This window comes from Anser brachyrhynchus (genome assembly GCF_964034855.1).
Source record: "Anser brachyrhynchus genome assembly, chromosome: 1".
Taxonomy (NCBI): Eukaryota; Metazoa; Chordata; class Aves; order Anseriformes; family Anatidae; genus Anser; species Anser brachyrhynchus.
The window spans coordinates 184,436,446-184,459,835 of record NC_137694.1 but is presented as its reverse complement, the minus strand read 5'-3'; the positions used below and the strand labels follow the sequence as shown (position 1 = coordinate 184,459,835).

The following is a 23,390-nucleotide window of genomic DNA, read 5'->3' as shown; positions in this document are numbered from 1 at the left end:
TCTGGATAAATGACCAGGAGCACAAATGAAGCGGGAGAATGATAAAAGGGAAGAACTCAGTGACAAAGGAAAACTGGTGGCAACATGAAGATGCTGCAGGGGCAGGTGGAAGTGAGTGGTTCCAGTCAAAACCACCTGGGGAATTTGTGGTGGGAAGTCATCACAGGACCTGCTGAATAAGGAAGCTGGAATTTGGGATAGGAGAGCTGAAGATGAGGGAAGGAAGCTGGCTGGGCATGGAGAAAAGGACTCAAACAGGCAGCCAGATTTGGCACAGGACAAAGCAGAAGGATGTGTTGATCCCGTACACTGAAGTAAGCAATGCTTCTGAGCCCACCATCAGGAATTTAAAGACTGTGCCAGGAGATAGGCACAGGAGACAACAGTAAATTGCTATTAAGTTAAAAATCCAAAAGGAGCCTTTATTCCCGGTTTAATTTGGAACAGCTGAATTTTGTAGCCCCAGAGTTCTTGTAATGTGCTTTGTGCACATGCACATTTGTACTTTATAGCACAGGACAGGTTCACTCTATGCTATGACGGAAGCCAAGAGTACAAAATCATGGCTTTCGTTCTTTGTGATTTATTGCTTCTGACTCTTCAGCTGAAAAAGTTCGTTGGCCTGTCTTGTTTGTGCTCCAGATTACAGCACCTAATCTCACATCTGATCTGTTGTCAGACAAGGCTCATCGAGGCTGCCTCATCTCCATTACCTGTCCCCCATCCTAGTTTTTCAAGCTTACTGCTCCACCAGTTTCTCCTTTTCGTGGGAGGAGACCTTACATCACCTTTAGAGGGCTGGTTTATTTTTACCTACATTGAACTTCATTGTGCTATGTTTTCCAAGCATTTTAAATGCTGATGTGTCTCTTGCTTATTCCCTGTCCTCTGTCGGGCTCTGATCAGCGGGAGGCCTGGTTTACTTTCCTCTGGAAATGGCACCTTCAGATGTGAGCTACCATTCAGCAGAGCTCTTAGCAGGCCATTCCTTGGTGTGCCTGTCTCAGAGGCCACCAGAGAGCCAGGGACTACTGAAGCAGCAGGAGGAGTACAGACCTGGCAGCAGTACTAAAAGGGCAACAGTACATCCAGCCCCAGCTTTCCATTCCCACTTCATAAGCAAGACCAAGCTCATTGTACTGTGGCTGGTTTTGCACAGACACATCCAGCCTGGGCAGATCACTCTTCATGGGGCTCCAGGCCATTCCACATACATTGGCTATGGATTAAGGATAACCAAGCAGCCTCAACATTGTCACCAAAATGGTCATGAGATAACAGCTTTCTCCTCTCTCCTGCTTTCTTCTTATTCCATCCCAAACCTCAGCTCCCCATGCAAGGATCCCCAAGCCATACAGAAGAGGATTTCTGATTCTCTCATTCCCCAAACCTATACTGCTCCACACACAGCTCCCCTTCCATGATTCTTGCTTCCCTTGTAATTACTTTACAGAAGAAGCCCTCACTGCTGACCTCTTCCATATTCCATGTTCACAGACCCTTTTCCTTACTTTCTGAGCCCATCCCACTCCAACATCCCCAGCTGAAAGCACTGACTCCAGCATTAGCTGAATTCCTCCCCAAAGTGCTCCAGAGATGGCTCCAGAGCAGATATGGAAACCCAGCCTGCCACCTTACACAAGACCAAGTTACCATGTGTGAGTTGATCCTTGCTCAGCCATAACAGCTCCTATGGCCAACCACATCACCACTACATAGGAGCCTCTTCTCTATTGCTATCTTAGTGTTGCTGAAGTCCATGCAGTCCCAAGAGAGTAGGCAGGAGCAGCTGATGTCTCCTGGCCACCTCAAAACTAAGACATATGGAGAGAATCACTGATAATTTTTGAGATGTATCATGTGACAGGTGCTTTTGGCTCTGGTTGTCTGGAAGGAGGGGGAAGAGGTGAAGAGGGTCTCAGATGGATAGTTTTCTGGTGGAGGTTTAAATATGCCTAGCCATGAATCATTCTCATCTATGCTGACCGCAGAGCATCACATCTGTTGTTTTTATGGTCAAAAAAATAAAAAAAGAAGATGACTAATACGTCGTTATATAGACAAGCCACTTGACTCAAGCCTGAAGCACAGTCTGCTAATTGGACAAAACCATGGCTCGTAATCGCATTTTAACATTCCTCCTGCTTAATGTTTGTGTTTGGTTAGCTACTGAAGGGTGTTAACCCAGAAGTGGTCACCACAAAGGTTTGAAGTTACAGTAACACCCCATTAAGCAGAACATGGCACATTCGCTTCACACCTGACTTGCCAGGGGTAGCATTTGACACTCAGGAGGCTGCCAGCCAAGCCAAACAGCAGCACAGGGATCCATGCAAGGACAGCCAGGAAAGCAGGCAACGTTCTTCCATCTCTTAAAGAAAGCATGGGGGGATTCAAGCAAAGATTGTAAATCAACCATGTCCAGGTCAGCAGGCTCTCAGATAGCTCTTCTCTGCCAGCAGTCATTCTGCAGGTACATGCCCAGATCTGCACCATTCTGGGCAAAGCTGCCCAACGCACGTGACAGCAGAGGGGAACCAGTCTTCAAACACCGGCTGGAGCTCAGCACATAGATTCAAATCACAGCAGTGGCTGACTGAGGTGATAAAAATGCATGACAAAAGCATGCAAAACACTGAAACTGCAACAACAGATCAAGTGAAAGTGTTGGCTTATAGGACTCAGCTTGCTTTTCTTTGCAATCACTGGGCTGGAACCTATGAGGTTTTAATAATGCTCAAGGAAATGCCTCTGTGCAACTCTGGAGCACTCTTTATGGCCAGGTCTGTATTTTCCAGTCCTCTTTGCCCTTTTTCCCTGCTGATATACTCAATAGATTACACCACTGTGGCCTCATATATCCTCTGCTACCGTTTGACTGGTAAACATAGAGCAAGGGGAAAAAAAAAATCTTTCTGTATTCCAGTAGCTCCCCAGGCTCAGCTCTCAAACATTCTCTGAAATAATGCCAGCTACTTTACATAGGTGCTATTCATGTTTTTATTTACGTATGAAAATTTATTTAACCTACAGGGTGGGGTTTACTTCTTGTCCGCTGAATGGTGCCACCTTCAAACATGCAAACTTGATCTGTTTGCAGCATCCAAAATAGAAACATTGCTTGAAGAGTAATTAGATCAAAGTTTAAAAGGATAGATCCTCATTAAGGCTTTTCCTCAAAGACATTACAATCTTAGAGCTTGAAGCTAATCTTCAGTGTCAGCTGAAAGGGGAGCCAGGAGGGTTGAAAGAGGGGAACAACAACCATAACTTGCAATGGTTGCTGTTGCTGAAAAGAAACAAGGATTTAGTGCTCCAAATAGTTAAATCCATAAGATCTTTGAAGGAGAGCAACAGCCTTGAGACTTTCTCAAGTTTCCCTGCTTTCAACAAGACTTTGGTGTATTGTGAAGCAAAAGCTGAGTTGCCGAGTGCCCTGACTTTCCCACCCTCCCTCTCTCTCCCCCCCAAGGAAGCTGTCATTGCAAGGCAGCCACATAGAGCATGTGGAATATCTTGGGAGGAAAAATCCATAATAAGGTTGGTGATTTCCAGCCAGATTTCCCCTGGCCTGGCTTAATTCAGTCTTTCAGAAGCTTCATTCTCTCCTTTTTCTCTCTTTAGTTTTGGTTGTTTCTTCCTTTCTTCCTGTCACACTGGTGACCCTTCTTCCCCACTCTGTTTCTTAAATAGCACAAACAGCCTGCAAAAGATCCTGATGAGTTAGAAAGGTTTTTATCATTCATGTTTTACAGATAGAAAACTGAGGGACTAACCGGCTGTACGAACTGTATGGCAGGGCACAGACCCAACCTACAAAACCATCTTTCCTGTCTCTAGCCATTCATTCAGACACAGCCCTTGCACAATGGTTTCTTGTTTAATTTTCTTTCCTTGTAGTCAGCTTTCTTTCCTTGTCAAAATCTTCAGTTTCACTATCCCTCCACTTCTTAATGTTCTTATTTGATTCTTGACCTTTTGCTACAGTCCTCACTCCCATATATCTTTATTTGTGCCCCAAAATATCCCCTTGCCAGGGTTCTGTACATTTTCTTTGTGCCAAAGCTTTACACATCCCAGGAAAGCTATATGTTCCAAAGATATGAAAGGCAGCAAGAAAGCTAATAGATACTGGCAGATTTATTTCAAACTGTAGGAGTGGATTTAAGACTTGACTGATTCATAAGGCATGGGACTTAATATGGAAGAAGAGATAAAGTAATCCAATTGATCTATGCCTTAAACATGGACCAGTTCTGCTTGCTAATTAAAAGCAATAGTTATGTATAATCTATAAAAGCATTTGATTTCATTTCAATGGTCTTTGCAAATTGCAGTCCTTGATCAGCTGATTACAAGAGCAACAGATTGTAAAACAAATCTATCACCTCTTACCCCTATTATCACATCAATTACAACAAATTGTGCAGGATATAAAACTGAGTGGAAACATATGCATCCCTTTGATAATTCTGAATTTCAATTTTCCATCGTGTAAAAAGATCTCTTTAATCTCCAAAATGTTTCTAGTCTGAATCTTACAGTATTAAGAAATGTATGTGTACCACATGAATGAGTTAGGAAAGCTAGTGCACAAATGTTATTATAAAGATTATAAAGATTTATGAGACAAAATGCAGTCTACAATTAGGGTCCACTGATCTAAATGTGATGCCAGGACCAGAGCACCCTGCTCATGAGCCACTGAATACATGTGACATTACCCCTTACACATTTACACTGCTCAAATAAGAGGAATGCACCTAAAATATGTTTTCAGTGTTGGAACAATACTTCTCCCACATTACACTTCATTTCCATTTATTTAGATGGTTTATCCACTTCATGCTAAACTCTGACATATTTTAAGCCACTAATTAGCTGAATTCCCATCGGACCTGCTGCTACAAGTTTCTGAGATTTGTGTAGCTAGTTAGACCCAGCCTAATCAGAGAGGTTCCATTGTACAACCAGTCCTCAGAGGTATAAAAGTATATAAAAGGATAAGAAGAAAAAAAAAAAAAGCGTTGGATCACATTGATTTCAGTGAGTCAATGGGAGGTCTGGTTAAACACAGAGTAAGAGCTGAGGAAAGAATCTTATAAATCAGTGCAATACAGATGACATTGTCAGTCTACAGAAATGCTTTTCCAATATAATAAAAAGAGGGTCACTGACACAGTGGAAGAAATCATTTAAGTGCCTCCATCTTAAACAGAAGTAACAAATAAAAAGAGATTACGCATTTTGCCAACCTAAATACCTTTTCTAAAGAAAGCCAAGGATCTTAGATGTTAAAGCAAAACAACCACCCCAGTGAAGAATTGTCTAGCTCAGTGGACCCCTTAATGGAGAAGGAGGGGAAAGAAGCCCCTGGAGCAGACTATACAGGCTTAATTTCCCCAACCCTCTTTCCCTCTCCCTGACAGCCCCCTGAAGGATTAACTGAGTCACAGGGAGCTGGAGGCAAGCGGGCCCAAAGACATGGCATGGGTGCTGCAGCCAGCCCATTGACCAGTCCCATCTCCAATCTTCCTGTGGGATCTGGGGTCAGGCTCGTATAGGGATTTGCCAGAACAGAAATTCAAGGATTGCTGCATGGAGAGAAAGTGGTGTGAGTAGATTCTGACTGCTACACCCAGGGAAATGTCATGTATAGGGGAAGATGGAGACTGGAGAGAGGATTATAGGAAGGATGACAAATTATTGAAATGGAAATTATTATCCAATTGAATTGTTATTGAATGGAAATCTATGTGGAAGAGAGGAAACAGTAAAACTTGACTGAGAATTGCCGTTCTGGTTTACAGATGGGCCGTTACACCATCTGAGTGAAAACCAAAGTGATAGGACCAGCACTTTATGCAAGATAAAAAGATGCACCTGCTAAGTGAAATAGAAGCTGTGCTCACACACACCCTGGCTAAGTCTCTGGGCCTAGATCCAACCAGTAACAAAAATGATTACTTCTTTTTTCCTTCTGACTTCCTATTCCACTTTCAAGTCACAAACGTTTACACATTTTTGGTCATGAATCTGGCCCCTCAAAATGGGTGTTTAAAATTTAAAATTTTCTGAAATTTGTGCTAAAAAAAAAGGAAAGTAGGGCTATAAAAAAGAATGAAGAATCTGTATGGAGAGATACTACCATCTTAGAAATGCTAACAGAGAGTTTTGTGCCCATGCTAATGAGTAGAAAAACAGATCATATTCCTATCTGCACTAGAATCTGGGTAGTTTGTTCAAATATTTTCTGTATGTAAAATAAATAAATAAACAGTAGGGATGAAAGAGGATGAGAACTCTCATGGGGCCAAAATTTGCTTTCTGAAGCAAACACAGTTCATTTGGACTTCCGTCAGACTCTTCAGAAATATATTAGCTCAGGTTGTGCCTGCAAGTGAGCAGGCACTGTACCAAACATAAATATGCCATCTAGTCAGAGGAGGGAGAACAAGATATACTTTTTTACATGCCAAAACTTATTTAGTAACTGAACAGAAATACACAGATATTGTCGAGCACCTTTCATTATCTTTGCAAAACCCCTGGGTGAATGCATGAAGAAGCTTGAAAGCAGTAAGATTTTGCCTTTCCCTCCTTGTGAAGTTTTGCCTTATTATATCCCCAGCCATAAACACTGAATTTCAGCCCTATTCTGGTTTGCTGGAGTGCAGCCACCCTGCCACCTAAATCTTTCTTCAGTGTCCTACTGCTGTGGCCTTCACACAAAGCAAGCAACAGAGGTTACCTAAAATAAAAAAAATGAAAAAAATCTCCTGAATTATGAAGCCATGTATTATACACCCAACTCTTAAACTGTCATGTTTAGCACATGGCTATTCTTAAATTTGTCTTCCCTTTGCATCATTTACAACACATATGTCTCAACCCTACTGCTGGATCATTCTGGGAGGACATATGCAAGTGAGAAGCCTTAATGACACTAATGAACCCTCACTTGGGAATGGAAAAGCTATCCTGAAAGTGCAGAACCTGGTTCTTGCATCATGGTAACATGTGGATTTGTGCTTTTCATGGGGAAGAACTGCTAAGGTCAGTCAGGACTAAGGAGAGATGAGCGAGAATGAGCAGGAAAAAAAAGAAACATTCTGGTCACTGCTAATAATTATAGTCAGGCAATCACGTTAACCATTTTTAACAAGAGATTGAAGTATTGAAACTCTTTATTTAGAGGTTGCAAAAAATATATGCATGGATAGTGGAATGCAGCAAAAGAGAAAAATCCCTAAGCCAGGGAGTGCTTTCTGTTTGCCCAAGCTGGAAGAGGTCTGCACCTCCAAATTGCCTCTGTCCATCCTGGAGGTGCAACCTGCTCTGTGGAAGGGAAAGGGATAGAGACGTGCACCTAAGTCTGCCTTCTCCACCTTGGCACAGCCACATGGTTGCTCCTGAGCCCCCATGCAAGCCCTGCCCCACCAGCAGGAGTCTGTCCAGATCTCCACAGCACTGGGTCACTGCTTGTGTCACTCAGAACCTCCTTCCACCAAGCACTGGCTAAAAGGAGGGCACTCCTGCGTGGGTGGCCATGCACAGAAACAACACCCAGAGCTCTCCACGGCCCTCTGCTTGGGTGTCCCATAGGAGTGTGGTGGGTTGACCATAACTGGTTGTCAGACAGCCACCCAACCACTCTCTTAGTCCCCTTCTTCCACAGGACTGAGGGAGAAAATAGGATGAAAAAGCTCATGAGTTGAGATAAAGACAAGGAGATCACTTATTAATTACCACCACAAGCAAAAAGACTCAACTTGGAGAAAATTAATTTAATTTAATGACAGTTAATATAGACTTGGATGGTGAAAAACTACTAAAATTAAACCAACACCTTTCACTCCACTGTCCTTTTTCCCAGGCTGAACTTGACATCTTCATCCCCAACAATTCCACCAGCAACCCCCAGGACAGCACAAAGGGATGGGGGCTGCAGTCAGTCCATAACAGCTCCTCTCTGCCACTCCATCCTCCACACACTTTTCCTCTCCTCCAGCAAGGGTCCGTCACGGGCTGCAGGGGACTAGGCTCCAGCGCCTGGCCCACCTCATCCCATGCCTCCTTCCCTCTCACTGGTGTTCAAACTTTTGTTTGTCACTGCTTTTCCTCATCCTGCTCATCTGGCAGTTTGGCCCTATCTTAACCATGTTTTCCCAGAAGCAGCACCGTCTTGGCTGCTGGGCCCTGAGGCAGGGCTGTTGGAGCCAGCTAGATGTGGCTGTGTCCTGCATGGGGCAGCCCTGGCCTCACCTCACAGGGGAGCCCTACAGCCCTCGTTTGCCCTTTACAGAAGAGGGAGAGGGGAAAAGAGAAAGGGAAAGAAAGGGAGAGAAAGAAAGGGAGAGAAGGAGAGAAAAGAGAGCTGAAAGACAGAGAGAAAAGAAAGGGAAAGGAGTAGGGGTAGGGGTAGGGGAATGGAAAGGAAAGGAAAAAGAAAAAGGGAGAAAGGTAAAGGAAAACACAAAAAGGAATAGGAAAGTAGGGTTTCCCACATTTGTGCTTAACTTCCTAAGTATATATATTTGTAAATGCCTCTTTCTCTGGTGATTCAGATTTTTGTTTCTTTTCTTGTCTTTTTCTTTTTTTTAACGGAATTTCATACATAAAGTATGCTTTTTATTCCATTTTTTAATTTTAAGTCTCACAAAAACACACACACAAAAAGAAAAAAAAATATTTGTTCCAATTCCCTGGTTGTGATTTCTTATGGATTGGTTCATAGTTCAGATCTAAGCTCAGTGATCAAAAAAATCAAAGGGCTTTCGGGAGGTCATCTACTGCTGCCCAAAGGCAGAATTGACTATATGTCAAGGGTTCTTGGCAGCTGCTTGTCTAACCTGTTCTTAAAAATCTCCAGTTATGGAGATTTCATCACCTCCCTAGGCAACCTGTGCCAGGGCATAACTATCCTTATCATTAGAAAGCTCTTCTTCCCACTATGTAGGATCATCTACTGGAAGATATATCATAGCTGCTGAAAAATGCTTTGAGATAATGCTGTGCTATCACCCAAATCCACCAGGTGCTTACTTACGCTTAACATTTGGTCAGGAATACACCATCCTTGAAAGATACAGAAATGTTTTTGAGCCACTCCCAAGGCAGCAACTGATAGCAACTGATTCAGATTCAATCAGCCATTGGCTCTTTACAGGCAATAAATATCTCAGTGGCTGCTGCTGGATATCTTCCACACAATGAATAGGAATGAACTGGTTCCAGCACATCTCCAAAATACTTAATTCTTAAAGAATAGCCATTAAGGGAAAAAAAAATAAGAAAAGAGAAGAGAAGTGCCCGGATCAAATACTGAAAGCATCCAGCCCCCAATGAGATCCAGATGGCGTTGTGAAACAGATCAGATTAGACTGGATTAGGCCAAATATATATTCCAAGTTTTTACTGCCAATGAGCGAGAAGAAGTTTCCAAGAAGGCCTGCTGAGTTTTTAATTTAAACTGGCACTCCCTGCAACATAATCACATAACTTCAGTGACAGGCAGTCGAGAGAATGCATGCATATTTTGTGCATGGCTGTTCAAATGCAAGAAAAATAAAGCAGTTGTTTAATGGTGCAAGAGGAAAGCCATTTCCAACAATGTTCTGACCAGCAGCTCTTATTTGGTATGCACATTTCATGAGGGGAATGGAAGTTGCAAAAAACTGATCTCTTCATCCATTTTAGCTAATTCAATTTTCCGTGCCTGAAATTCCTGAGAAAAGAAAGAGACTGAGATGCATCTTATTTCTTCATTAAATTTTGTAAGAAAAAGTATTGAAGCTGTTCTCTTACTCTATTGAAAAATCTTTCCATGGAAACCAGATAACGAGGGTTAAAAAAGAAAGAAAAAAAAATAAGCAAAACAAAACAAAACAGAAACTCCAAGCTTCAGTCACAAGCCATCCATTAAAATTTTATTCTGTTCAGATCCTAGCACTCATTTGGTCCTCATCTAAATGATAGCTGAGACAGCACACTGAGCCACCTACTTTTTTAATTCCATTAGACGGCAGGAAAACCAGCAAGCCCTGTGCCTGTGTGAAGGCTCAAACATGTACAGGGAAGCTACGCATGCAGGAAAACCTTACAACTCCAAGGAAGAACCAGACGGCACACGAAACAAACTAGATGTGAGAGAAGATAAATACTGCAGTGTTTTTTGGTGGTCCCACAATGGACTTCCAGGGGACCTATGCCTGAATTCAACCCCTCCAACTCAGGCACGTAACTGAAGTATCCCTTCACCTCTGGTGACCTCAGTAGTCAACAGAGAAAGAGATTTCCTGCCCCACCCAGGACCTGCATTGCTCACAGAGGTGTCCCTCTTCCACCACTGTTAGCAGGGGAAGTTTGGAGTGTTCAGGCTCCTCAATTAGTAACTTCCTTTAGTGTCCAAAATTAGATAGGATGCAATCGGGGCTTACTGCACAGTGTGGTGCAAATAGGATGTTTTTGCTAGGTACTTTTTGCACTGTGTTGGTAATTGAGGGACACAGGAACCTAGGAAGAAGCGGGGAGACCCATAAGCTATGTTAAGAAATAACTTCTAAGAAAGTTTAGAGTTTGAGTGCAGAGTGCAGAAAGGACTTTTCACCCCTTTGAGATTCTCCAGGACTTGGACAATATAGAAATCCTGTCTCCTTAAGACTCACCTAAAAAAAAAAAAAAAAGGCAATAAAAGAACCACTGGGGAAGTTCCTTCTGAGAGTATTTCAGACAATTACTTCTACAAAACAGATGTAACCACAAAGACATGGGGCATTCAGAGTAGCTCTGTCTGGTTTGGGCCATCTAGTCCTCATCCTGGCAGGTAGGGTGATCGGTTAATCTCTGTAGCTGTGATCAGAATATGTCTATAACACAGGTCCTGCAGCATGACTGAACTAATACCCAGTAAGAGTCTGCTTTCTGGCTATGTGTGTGTTTGAGCACATATATGTGTCTCCATGTGACTTTTCCTCTGGTTTCTTCACCAAGGATCTAAAAAACTAAAGTCAAGACTGTCCCCAGAAAATGTGTCCCATGTTCTCAATTGAACCTCTCATTTTCTGGCAGCAGGAACCTAGTCAGCATTTTAGCAGTGTTCACATATTGCAGACATGATCATTAAAGAGGGCTTATGGTTGGCTCCAACCAAGATTCTCTTCATTTTGCAGCACTGAGGCTGTGGCCTGGAGAGGCTGTGGCAACATCTCCACATCTTTTAAATTCAACCTTTCTGGGCTCCCGAGGACAAGCAATCACAGGATCAGTATGGTTCAGCCTGTGGTTTTTCAGTTGCATGTCACACTACCTCTTTTTCCTTGTCCCCAGCCTGAGGCTGATATTTCAGGCTGCAGCAGAGGGCTGCCAAGAGAGTGGCTGCCTGCATATCCCGGGGCCGTGCAACCTGCAGGGGAAGCACAGCCCCAGGTGCTGGGAAAGCCACTTTCTGGGTGAGAGGGCTCTGCTAAGCACCCTGCCCTTAAAGCAGCTGCTGCCCAGGTGGGGAGCAAGCTCCCCACTGAGCTGAGTGGCTTTCCCCATTGAGCACCAGGGCAGACCCATTGCTGTAGGTCTGGGAGCACCTTACCTGTCATCTCTGTCCTTGGTCCTATCCCAGTCACCTCCTCTTAGCACAAAAAGGAAAAGCAATGAGATGCAAGTGCAGGGAAAGCAGAGGGTCCTCACCACTCAAGGGATGCTCTTTTGCCTAAACCACTGAGACAATAAAAAAGAAAAAAAAATAGAAAGAAGTATTATTTAATCTTGGTTTGGTCATGACGAGTGATTAAGAGAAGCTTTGTGTTACCAACCTGTGCACTGTCATGAGAGCTTATTTCTTGATGGTAAACAGACCTAGAAATTATGGTTAGACAGGGATATTAAATTTTATTGATGGAAAATATAACTAAAGATTATAAGCTTAGAACTGCTAACTGGTCTGTCTTCCATGTATTGAATGGCAAAAATTGCCCTGGCACTAATAGGCAGGAAAAGAAGAAAAAGAAATGACTGAAGTTGTCTATTTTTTTTCCTTTCCACCATGAAGTTATCCAGAGCAGGTTCCTTATCCTAATAAAGGCTAGTTAATAACTTATTTTAGAAAGAATAATTATGTGCACTTTCATCTTGCACCCTGATTACTTGCTAATGATAAAAGTAAATCTGTTAAGGCAGAAAGTTAGGAGGATTTAGAGTGGACAAAAGAAAAAAAAAAAATCACAATTTCCAAAAAGTTTATGCTGAACAATTGACATTAAGTTATTTCCCTAAATCCTTGGTTAAGACCAGCCCAGCTTCAAGTCTGACATGGCAGGGACTCTTTGGTCCCCCAAGGTTTCAGCCACATCAAAATTATAACAGGTATATACGTACATCCAAAGGGAAGCTAGTCAGGTGGGAACCCAAAGGTTAATTAACGGGTCTGGTAACTCGCAGCCTTTTTATCCACCACCAGATTACTCCTGTTTACATATCCAGAGATACCAAACCTGTACAGAGAGAGGAAAAACAACAACAACAAAAACAACAAAAATTAATTTAGAAAGCAACCCACTTTGTTACTCTCTTCTCCCTCTGCTCTTTGCTGAGGTCTGGTCGGATGGGCTTGTTCCATGTGTGGCTGCTTTTCCTCTTTCATGTAGAGTGCTTATTCCAGTACCACTGAAGCAGGTATTAATATTAATCATTCATTGCCATCACAGTCTTGACTCGTCCAAAACTGCAGGGGTAGGTTTTCTTTACAGCTCCAATTAAAAATGGAGGTGGCTTTATCCTTCTCAAAAGGAACTGTTGGCAGTGAAATACAAATGACAGAAACTTTGATGCCTCAGGATCTTCCACCACCCTGCTATGAGGTTTAAAGGCCAGCAGGTTCCTGACAAAAATGTATTCAAATGCAGATACCTGTTAAGATTAGCCTTCAGCTACTATAAAAAGTTTATTTATTTCTCAGTGATCAAACTGTTGTTAAGATTAACTGGAATTTGTGTGCTTCTAAACTAAATGGCTACAGGGGATACTCTAATGAGCAGGGGCTGATATCCAGCCACAAAGGAATATCCATTTTTAAATAAAATGATATACTTTTAATTGCATTTTGTCTTTTATTTTCAATGAACCAAACCACAAGAATTTCCTTTTGAGAAATTAAACTCTTAGCTACTGAGACTCAAATAAACTTGGACCCAAAAATGAGTTTGCCCTGGATGATAAAAGTCAGGAGATCAGTTTTGCTAAGATGTGAAGCTGAAAAGTGTTTCAAAATACAAGCACTGGGACATCAGGCTGACTTGGGGGCAACCTGCCAAGCAGGCTTTGCTTTCAAAGCCTCGCTTCCCACTTGCCAAGGCAGGGAGGATCTTATTTGGTGTAGATGTCATAGTTTATGCAATATCACCCAGCGGAAAAACTCAAAGCGCACATGTCCCGCACTGACTCAGCAGAACGGGGTTACAGGGATGTGGTCTGCTGAGAAGGGATCACGCACCAGCTCAGGTCACTGGTTCCCCCATCGTGGTGGCCTTCCTCTTCCCAGACAAACACCCTGCAACCTGGCAGCTCCTCGGGGTGCTGCATTGCCTACACCCAGGGCAGGACAGCAGATGTGCAGGAACTCAGCCATTACCGACAGCAGAAAGCAACTATGGGTTCAGGACCAAGAGCCCAGACACACAAACCCCTCTCCGTGAGCTCAGGGTTGCTGTTGCGTGTGAATCACCCTCCTTCCCTCTTTCTGGGTTATTCTTTCCCTCCTCCAAAACCGCTGTCCTGCCTTCCCCCTGCTCCCCACAGCCACCAGACCCATGTAGTAAGCAGTGCTTCTTAATCCTTTCTTGGGGCCCCATTTCCTGCACCTACTAGCCACGAGGGCTCAGGCTGTTAGATGTGAGCTTGAGCTTTGGCGTTGCTTGTGCGTTATGAATTCGTGCTCCTCTCTTCCTGAACTTGAGCTCAAAACTCAGCTGGTGGGGACAGCTGTCGCCTTTCTTTTTTCTTTTCGGTTGCTTGCCAAGGGACCACCCTTCACGTCTGACTCACCACCTCGCAGGCAGGCTCGGAAGGAGTTAACTTCCTTGTCACCCTGCTTTGAGGTTTCCTGCTTTGATACTGCAAAGACTCTTCGTAGAGCAGTGCAAAGGAAAATGGGGGGGGGGGGGGGGGGGGCAGGGGGGAAGCCCTTCTGGTTGTAACACCTGGTCATGATCTGCTCACATGAATAAAAATTACACTCCCCTTTCTCTCAAGTTGAAGACAATCAGGACTACTTCCCTGCAATCAGAATTAAATAAGCACATAGCCAGGCTGAGTGGGGACCAGGGAACTGCAAATCAGTCAGTTTGAGATACAAGCACCCTCAGCTGCTCTGGGCTACAGCAGCTCTGGCTGTACTCCTGCAGTGGAGGGAGCCCAAATGGCACAGACCAGCCTGCACTGACCATCTTTGGAAACCAGGACCTCTGTGGCCAACAGTGTCTATACTATAGAGCACAAGACCCTGGATCTCCATCACTGTGGTCCCCTGTAACAGTATTATCATGATTTCTTATGCTTTTTTCCACTCTGAAGCAGTGAGGACTTTGCTCCACCCCAGTGGCATGGTGTTACGGCACTGAGAATCCATGTTGTGTACTCCTGGTGTGGCATGAAGGTATCTGGGAGTGTGTGAGGACACAAAGCCCTCGGAGATAGCGCTGGACAGTCGTGTAGGGTGAAGGCACTCACACCTGGTGCACTTCGGGTGGGCAGTATGAGCTGTCCCCAGGACTCTGCTGGGGCTGTGCCTTGGATTCAGATAGCTGAAGGAGTTTGAAAGAAAGACAGGGAATGTGTTAAGCAGTAAAGTCAATTATGACTTGAGGGTTCATGCTTGTTTCCTGACTTTTCTATTTAACACGATGGATGTACCCGTTGAGGCTGAGAGTGCCAGGGCCATGTGGGCACACACCCGCTGCAGGAATGTCCACAGCGGTGGCCTTGCAAGGCTTTTTCGCTGGGGAAGCAGAGCTAGCAAGTACGAGCAAGGATGTACAATCCACTTAACCCAAATGAGCTGATCCATGGCAGTAATTTATGAGTCTGCTTTCTGTCTGTAGTAAATGCAAAGAGGGTCCAGCTAAACCACAGTGGTAGGTGGTTAAGCTGGGTCAGATTTCCTCCTGTGTGCCATAGGCCAGGAGCATGCACTCAATTACCATGCCCCAGCTGACGCTCAATCTATTTATTGTGCCACAATATGCTGATCATATGTCTGAGCCTCAAGAAATGATTACCATTTCTGGTTTGATTAAGTGAATGTCTCTTTTGAAGCTGCAAATGATGCCGCTACAATCTATCAAGCAAATATGTATTTATGAATATTTAAAAATGCTAGTTATGCAAATATGCACTTAGGGAATTTAAAAATACACGTAATTAACCTCTTTGGGGTTGCTGTGATCTGCCGAGTGAATACATATCCAAAGAGAATAATCAAGCCAATAAGCCAACAATGACTATTGCAGATGGATACTCAGTTGTATCTCCCTGCTCCCCAGGTGGTGGTAACACACACTGGTTCTGGAGTAGACAGTTACCTTATGTCTTCAGTCATTTCTCTGCTGAGCTGCAATAGCTCAGGCTGGCTGGTGATTCTCTGCTACAGCCACACCTAATCAGGGCGTTAAGACTCATTATGAAATCACTGCTGGGGAAAAAAAAATATGCAGCTTCTTTTCTAAATTAAATGTTTATGTTCATATCCTTCATACCATCATTCGCTTGAGCCTATGCCCTCAAAGGTACACAATGTTTATTGACGTCTGACCCCAGAGAACCCCACTCTCTGGTGGAATCCTTATCCCCAGGTACACGTAACTCCCAAGGAGCATGGATGGTCTAAAGAAAAGGTTCTGGGAAAACAGCCAAGGGATTCACTTAAGCTAGCAAAGACACAGAGGAAAGAGGTCGTGTTTAAAGTACATATGGGTTGTCTCCGTTATCTAAAAGCTTAGCTCCCCTGCTTACTCCTGCATCTTGGTCTCCTTGCCACCCATATTGCACGTATACTACTTCACATCTGATACCTTTGTTTTCAAATCCAACAAGACAAAATGCAAGCACAGTAGTAACAGTACAGACATCAGCTGAGAGGCTAAGTTGGTCAGCAGTGTGTCCAGTGAACATTCACACATGTACTGTCTGTCCAGCTGCTCTCTCTTGACTTCCAGCTGAGCCTATCAACCTCTTCTCATGGAGCAAAAGAATGGCTCTAGGAGCCACGAGTTGTCTCCTAGCTGTACAATGCAAAGGCACTACAGAAAAAAAAAAAATTAAGTAATTTGGTACCTTTGAGACTTTTCTATTTACTGAATTTGGCTGAAATTAGACGATTAATTTAAAACTTAATGGGGGAGGAGAGCTAGCAAGCATATACGCGGAATATGATTGCATATTCTCAGATGACTTTTATATAATTTTATTAGAAGATGGTATTTTAAAAATCTATCTTTGCACAGAAATCTCCTTGGTTACTTACCTGGTAATCTGTAGGAGATTCTTCTACCTGAGCTGGAAGAGACTAAACATATCTCCATTTAAGCTTTCAGACACTCCAGGGTGAGCTTCAAACTGGAGCCATTTCACTTGTTCTTCCTTTATTTCTTGTCTGTTGGTGGTTGGCTATATAACCTGCTCAATAGGGCTCTCATCTGAGACACAAGAAACAGGTTCAGATCAGATCCTCCTCATCTGATCCTCCTTCAGATCCTTATGAAGCCATTTGTACAGTGTTCAACAAGTAAGATTAAGAAAGCCTTGTGCCATAATTCTCCATACTGAAAGGTTCAGCTTCTTATTTACTTATTTCAAATAGAAGGATTTGAAGCCGAGGGGTGATGTTTTTAACTACCAGGCTTCTGTTCTTCTTGCCTGATGGATGCGTAGCTTTCACCAAGGCACTCTGAGCACACACTTAAGTTTTGACCAAAGCGTATCTGCATCATGACAGGAGGCAGCTTAGCACCCGTCAGCAGAGACCTGAAGATGCCCTTCCTATGTGCATGCTTAGGGCTTGATTTTGGGGGGTCAGCAGCCATGATTTTGAAGACACCAACAGAAGTTTGTTGGAGGACCTTTAGATTTAAGGCCTCGTGCACGATGGCAGTAATGGCAGGAAAGGCACCATGTCAAGTACTGTTCAGCAATCTCTAGGGCTTTCATGCCATGGCTTCTTACCTAGTGACAGAGCTTTGGTCCATATGGGTCACTTCCTTGCAATAATCTTCCGTGAAAACTTTGGGTTCATATTTACAGGATTTCTCACTCATTCTGAAGTTAGGAGCGTGCCTTTGCCGCAAGGCTTGTGGAGGATACAGCCTGCAGCAGGCCGGCATCCCTGGGGATCATTGAGTGTCCACCACTGGCTTGTCCATGAAGCCCATCAGCCTATATTGCCCACACACTCCAGAGGTTAGGTTCCAGCAGTTCCTCTTTAGTTAGGAACTAAAGAAAATTATCAACTCTTTAGTCAGCACTGGCTCACATCCAGGGGGTAACAGTAAGCCCTGAATATTATACACTGTCAGCTTTGTATAAGCAGCATGTCTTTTGTATTACTTTTTTTTAACTAATTTCACTTGTCAACTAAGATTGTTGATTTCCAACTCCAGAATTGCTAAAACAAGACAGAAAGCAGGAAAGAACCAGCTAAACGTTCTTTCTGGAAATGAGAAGTATATCAGGATCCTGAAAAAAGGTATCTGAACAAGCTACAGACCTGGAGGACAGAGAGTAAGAGGAAAATTCAGCCTTGTGCAGACATCTACAGCAAGTCTGGGCTACACTGAAGCCCACAGTCCACACAGCCCTGAGTACTCTGCATCCCACACCCTGTAACCCTAACGCTGCGCTTGCTGCAGTCAGCCCGTGTAGGAGCAGTGTTGGTCCAAGCTCGGATTCAGAAGGTGTAAGGGCAGCTGGTACTGGTGCAGTGCAGCACTTGGTACTGTGGGTAGTTGCATTTGCTTAGCAATTCCTTTCTGAAAGCAAGAAAAGGCAGCACAATCTTTCACAAAACATCGGTGAAATCTAGACCTAGGGCGAGGCTAGTACAGAGAGGTGAAGTTCAGCCTTTAGGGAACATGCACTAACTTCACAGTGCCTTTAATAGCCCCATCTGAATCCACTCTTACCATACTTGTGATCACAGGAGCAGCAACTGCAACTCTAAGCCCTGCCTGGAAATCTAATCTGTGTGAAAGGGGCAAGTGAACTTCACAACAGATCAACAGAGCTGGCTGAAGTTTAGGAAACATCAGCCTGCTTCTAATTTCAGACTTCTATGAGAAAAGGCAAAATCAGGACTATTATGTTCAGCAGACTGACATTTTCACATGCTAAGTTTCAGTCACAAAACCACTTATCTCTAATGGAAATATTGACACAGATACGAACAGCAACACTAAATACTTTTAGAAAAGCATTTTATTCCTGAGCTTAAGACCTACTGTTTCAAGTGGCCACAACCAGTAGTTCTCTTAAGCAAATTAAGTCCAATTATCTGATGTCTAAATTATAATCCTCTCCCTCCTCAGCTCCATTTGCAGCAATTTTTAGCACAAGAGCAATAACAGTTATGCACACTTACCTAATTATAGATAATGATCTTTATAAAGAGCTGCTAGAATATGCTAAGCATCTTAGCATAAACATACCCATTCATTCCTACAGCAAGAGTATGGTAAAGCTTAGTGATCATGGCAAATAGTATCCCCATAGAAGCAATCTACTCAGTACAAAATAATACTGTGTTAGTCAACGACCTACCTCCTCCCTTTTTCCATCCAATGGATTGCAGGTGTGCTTTCCCACCTCACAGAGATCTCGGTCCAGCCCCTCACATCAGCAGTTTTCTAGGAAAACATCCTTTATTGCCTCTCATTTGTGACACTTTCTCTCTTCACAGCCATGAGGCACACATGTCCTGACTGCCAGCGCTCCCCCTGCTTCAGTGTTTGCTTCGTGCTTTCTTCCAGGTGGAACTGTCACTACTGTGAGCTGCAGCTTGGCCAGAACAGAGCTGGGATGGTGCAGGTGGCCAGCTGAAAGAGCCATCTTGGCCCCTACCCCACGCTGCTCATACTGTTTCCATGTGAAGTTGATAAACTTAATGACCAGATTCGTCTGCCATGGCAGATTAAAGGTGCCACTTGTTACAAAAGGACCAGATTTCCTCAGTATGACTAGGACAGACAAGGTAACAGGCCTCCAGTCCTGTCCACTACTCCTCCTTCCCTCCCTTGATCTTCATAGAAACTATACCTGCACCATACTTCATCTACTGAAATATACCCTGAACAGCAGGGCTTACTCTGCTAGGGACACATAAAAGGAAGACCAGTTGATGAAAAGCCCTACCTGCAAGCAGCCCTGTGTCCCGGCAGTGCTTAACTCTATGTCACTGTGATGGGCAAGGTCCTTCAGCTACTGCTGCTCCCCAGCCTGCAGCAAGCCCCCCAGCTGCTGCAACCTATCCTGGTGATTTCAGGCAGCTGGCAAGGGAGAGGATAAATGCATCCTATATACAGGTTCTCCAGAACCTGGGCACTGGGCTGAGACTGTCCTGATGTTAGGATTGTGCCTTTGCCTCTCCTGATATTGCACCCAGGGAGTTCAAAAGCAAGATGTGCCAGCTGCTAGGACAGGCTGTACCACACTTTCCAGCCCTCCCTGTATGACAAAAGCAACAGCTTCATCTCACTTAGGGCAGCTACTGGAAAAACAACTCCCTTCTTGCCACCAAGATCTCCCATTGGCATGTCTCTGGAAAACAGTTATGCAGCTAATAGAGAGCTAAAGGGAGCTGAGGTGCAGCCCTTGCGTGAGCAGGAGCAGCCTCCAAGGAGCTGGGGGGTTCCCTTGGCAAGTTTTGGGGGACCCAACCCTTAACGTGCTGTCTGAGGCACGCACGCTTTTTCATATCTGAGGACCAGGTCTGCAACCTCGGGGGAGGCAGGCTGAGCAGCAAGTGCATTTCCTCCCCTTGCTGCCAGCAGACCTGATAAACCACAAACCGCATGGCTGGGAGGGGCTGTGGGAGCAACCTCTTCACAACAGAGTGGTCCAGAGCATCTGCACCTGATGCGAGAGCCTCCTGGGAGAGATGTCACTAGCCAAAAAGGTGCCAGAGTGCTTCGTGCAGCTCTGACAGCACTGGGTTCACCCTCCTGAGAAATTATCCCTGCTGCATGGCCCTGTGAAATAATGAGAGGAAATTTAGTCCAGATCCCAGTTCCCAGCTCTGTGCTCCAGCCCATCAAATTGTCAGAGGCTACCCTGAGGTTTCAGGCGAGGGGGACATGACAGCAGCCTGAGGTTGCAGTTTTTGCTACCTCATCATCTGGTAGAAACAGAAATTTCTGCATAGGGCGTTGTGAGAACCGTCACTTTGACCACTTTAAAAGACAAATTTGCATGAGTTATTGAGGGTCTGTATCTCCTGAGCATACAAATAAGCCACCGCTATCAAGGAAAACACACAAGCACCTTTGCTGCTGTCAGAAGCAAAGTAAGATTCAGCAATAAGAGAAACTTAGAAAATGGTCCCATTAAGGCTTCAGCTGTTCAATCCTGCCAAACTAAAAGGTCTGCCCAGAGAAAAGCATGATGCTGAAACAAAACTGCTTTGGTAGGACAATCTCATGCTTGGGAAAAGTAGCAGAGATGAGGCAGTTACAAAAGAAGCGCGTCTGGTGAAGGATCTGCTTCGATGTGTGGTATGCTATCTGTGTGAATATCAGCTTAGCTGCAAACTCATATGACAAGTTACTGTACAAAACCTTTCGTAACACAGAGGTGAGGCTGCAAGACTGCTAACCTCACCGGTGCAAACCTCAACGCTGCAGCCAAACCCATCTCACTGCTGCTGTTTGCAGTCTACAGCCAGACTTCTCATGCTTATCCCCTCTCTGCCATGTCGGCACAAAACAACTGCACAACGTGTTTTTGGGAAAGTCACACCAATAGTGTGCAGAACGGGTGAGCATGTAGCTGGTGTGCTTGGTTATGAAGACTTCCTGCCTCTTACCCAGGAAGGGCATGGTCTGCAGGTGTCATACGGGCTGAAAAATAACGTAGACTCCCCGTGACTTATTCCTAGTTACCGCTTTGACTTTCAAGGTTTGTGTTAACAAGAGAAGCTCTTTAGCCACATTGTGTTTATATGGAAATATGTATATTTAGAGAACACGTGATAGTAGGAAAAAGAAGTATGGTATTATTTTGGGCAGGCAAACCATAACTGCCCAAAGCCCCACCACACACAAACACAAAACACCACCCCTTGCAATGGCAGAGGAATGGACAAGCCAAAGCAAGCACAAACCCTTTCCTCCCTTTGCTTGTATGTCATGAATTGTCTCCTTGGTGCCACACTGCAGATGTCCTGCTGCAGTGACCAGGGTGCCAGGCCACCCGGAGAGCTTCGCATGACCCAGACAAGCAGAAAGAAAAGACCTTGGGTTTCAGTGAGACTTTCCACGTTAGCCAGCTGCTCACCATAGCTCCGTGAGAATCACTTAAGTACAGCCTCAGCTGGGTGGATTTAACTGTCAAGAAAAAAGTCATTTCCTGCTGATATGAGCAACAGCACCAACTCTTTCCTGCACAGAAATTTATTTGTCCCATTTTACAGATTAAGAAGCAAAGACAGAAAAGGGCTGTGGTTCACCTGACCTAGAGTCAGGCCTGGCATTCATCTGAATTAGCCAAGAGCTTGCTCTATACTCCAAGACTTTCTCTTCTAGGGAACACACCAGCAGAATCAGTTTTAATGGTGTCTGTTAGGAGCTATTTTCTCCTGACATACAGACAATACATTTTTTGGTACCTAAAACTCTGCAGATTTTCTGCCAAATGGGCTCTGCTAAGTGATCTGAAATACTGGATCAAATAAAATCTTGTTTAAATTAAGCTTTCCATAAAATATTTCCTTTGCATAGCTAAGAAATGTGTGGGGTACGTTCTCTACACACCAGCCTCTTGCTGCATAGGCAAGACTGCTGCTGTTGGCATTAATGATTTTAGCATTGGCAATTATCTAACATAGACCAAATTGGAACAAAAACACAAGAGCCCTAAATAGTTTCAGATGATTCACCACAGAGCTCATTCTTTACCTTCAATCGCTTCTTTTTTTTCCTCAGTTAATACTATGCTTTGCAGAAAAGGCGGTGTGCCTAATTTATGTTATAACTACAAGTATTTGTGAAAATGATACTTCAATGAGATCGAGATGCATTTCAGAACAGTGGGTCAGGTCCCCATCTCCAAGTCCAGGGCTTCAGAACACAGCAAAGTCTGTTTTACCATGCAAAGCCTAAGCTATCAAGTTGAGTTGGCAGCTTTGTGCATGGGCATGAGAGGTTTTCCTCCTCTTATCCTGTCTTTTTCAAAAGAAAAGCAAACCCAGCATGATCTTCTAGATAGCTGAAAGAATGAGGAAGTTGTTCTATAGAGGGACACATCAATTGGCATTATGTTTTACCCAAGGACAGCAAGGAACCTAGTTTCATTGCACCGTGATCAGCGGAGAGGATTCAATCATTTTATCTACTTCCAAGCATGGTTTTCATCTACCTTCGCCAATGGATTAAACAGAAGTAAAGGAGCAGCACCCGCAGTGATTTGCAGACTGCTGATGGTATCAAATGCAATTGCTCAGGGTGAGAAGGTGTTCCTGGCTGTGCACCCTCCAGGTCTTGTTCCCCAACCACCACCTACCTACTCAGGCTATGGGGACCTCTCAGCCTACTGAGTGAGCGTGACCCTTGCTACACATATTCACGACGTAGATACATCTTGAATACCATGGCATATTTGGGCCCTTCCATCTCAAAAACTATACAGTAGGATTGGAAATGGTGGAGTAAAGGACTGATATAAAGGCAAAGAAATGAAGCAGCTTCTGTATAAGTAATGACCAGGGAGACAAGGACACATCAACCTGGGAAAACAGGGACTGAGGGGGGAATATGACATCATATATAATGACACATAAATCAAATCCTGAATGGTATAGACAAAACATGGAACTTTTCTTCTTCATTTCCCCCTCATATGCAGAGGGCTAGGGGGTATTTTATGAAACTAGCAGATGGCAGATTCAAAACAAACAAAAGGAAATACTTCACAAACACAAACAGAGTTCAGCTGTGTTCCTCACAACTGGTTGTTGTGGATGCCAAACATTTACATGAGTTTAAAAAGCAATGAAACAAGTTCACAAAACTTGTGAAAACTTGGAGAGCTTGGGGAAAAAGAAATATAATCCATTGGCAGCTATTAAGTACAAGGCTACTACCCTCCCTCCCAGGTGAGGAAGTGCCTACACAGGTACTGTTGGAATTAGGGACTAT

The 23,390-nt window shown here is 44.0% G+C and overlaps 1 long non-coding RNA gene across 2 annotated transcripts; it reads right to left on the bottom strand.

Moving 5' to 3' along the window:
- Positions 1–14,903: 14,903 nt before the first annotated feature.
- On the bottom strand, positions 14,904–21,710 carry LOC308191798. Of its 2 annotated transcripts, none has more exons than XR_013948283.1 (3): positions 18,802–21,710; positions 16,514–16,685; positions 14,904–16,289 (listed from the first exon to the last, which is right to left on the bottom strand). It is a non-coding gene; the product is annotated as an uncharacterized lncRNA (long non-coding RNA). The 2 variants fall into 2 exon arrangements; XR_013948284.1 differs by lacking the exon at positions 18,802–21,710 and adding an exon at positions 18,623–18,791.
- Positions 21,711–23,390: the final 1,680 nt, after the last annotated feature.